This window comes from Orycteropus afer, unplaced genomic scaffold (assembly GCF_000298275.1).
Source record: "Orycteropus afer afer isolate SDZICR_OR568_19922 unplaced genomic scaffold, OryAfe1.0 scaffold00093, whole genome shotgun sequence".
NCBI classification, from domain to species: Eukaryota; Metazoa; Chordata; class Mammalia; order Tubulidentata; family Orycteropodidae; genus Orycteropus; species Orycteropus afer.
The window spans coordinates 6,052,607-6,053,880 of NW_006921680.1; positions in this window are offsets into that span (position 1 = coordinate 6,052,607).

The following is a 1,274-nucleotide window of genomic DNA, read 5'->3' on the forward strand; positions in this document are numbered from 1 at the left end:
ATTTCAATGTTTTTAAATTTACTAAGGCTTGCTTTATGGCCTAACATATGGTCTATCATGGAAAATGTTCCATGTGCACTGGAAAAGAATGTATATTGTACTGTTGTCGGGTGAAGTGCTCTGTAGATGTCTATAAGGTCAAGTTGGTGGATTGTACTGTTTAGTCCTTCTGCATCTTTTTGAGTTTCTTTCAAGTTGTTCTATCTTTCATTAAAGTGGTATATTAAATTTTCCCGCTATGACTGTGGAGTCATCTATTTGCCTTTTCAAGTCTTTTGAAGTCTGATTAATGTATGTTGGGGCTCTTTTATTGAGTCCATAGATATTTGTTATGGTTATGTCTTGTTCAATTGATCCTTTAATTATTATATAGTGTCCTTCCTGGTCTCATATGGTGATTTTTGTCTTAAAGTCAATTTGATCAGAAATTAATATTGCCACTCGTTCTTTTATGGTTGCCATTTGCTTGGTATATCTTTTTCCAACCTCTGATTTTCTGTCTATTTTTGTCTTTGTCTCTAAGGTGTGCCTCTTATACGCAGTGTATTGATGGGTTTTGTTTTCTAATCCACTCTGCAACTCTCCATCTCTTGAGTGTTGCATTTAATCCATTAACATTCAGGGTAATTATTGATAGGTTTGAATTTGTTGCTGTCATTTTGTTATGTGTTTTTTCATGATGTCCCTGATTTCTTTGTTCCATATTATTTTCTGTGCTTAGCTCATTATGTTTATGAATCATGTTATCATTTCCTTTGTTACTGTTGTTTTAGTATTTGCAGAATATTTGTGCTTGTCCTCTTTTTCATTCTGATGTGAAGGTTTATCATTTTTCTTTGCAGTTTACCTGTGATTTATAATTTTCTCCCCGAGTTTAAAACAGTCCATTCTATCTTGCAATTCGCTTGACTTCCTCACCATTTATAAGTTATGTAACTACATAGTATTTTCCCTCTCTTTGGTTTGTAGTTGTCCTCATTTACCAATTGATGTCTCTGGTTTCCTGTTTACAATCTTGTAAGCTTATTTTGCTTTGCATATGTGCATAGGTGTGTTTTCTGGGTTATGTCAACTTGCGTATTAATGCTTGGTTGTTGTTTGTTATTTTTGGTTCTCAAGTTCAATGGATTCCCTTTAGTATCTCTTATAAGGTTGGTCTGGTTTTAACAAATTCCCTTAGTTTCTGCTTATCTGAAAATCTCCTAATTTCACCATCATATTTGAGGGACAGTTTTGCCAGGTATATAATTCTTGGTTGAAAATTTTTCTCTTTC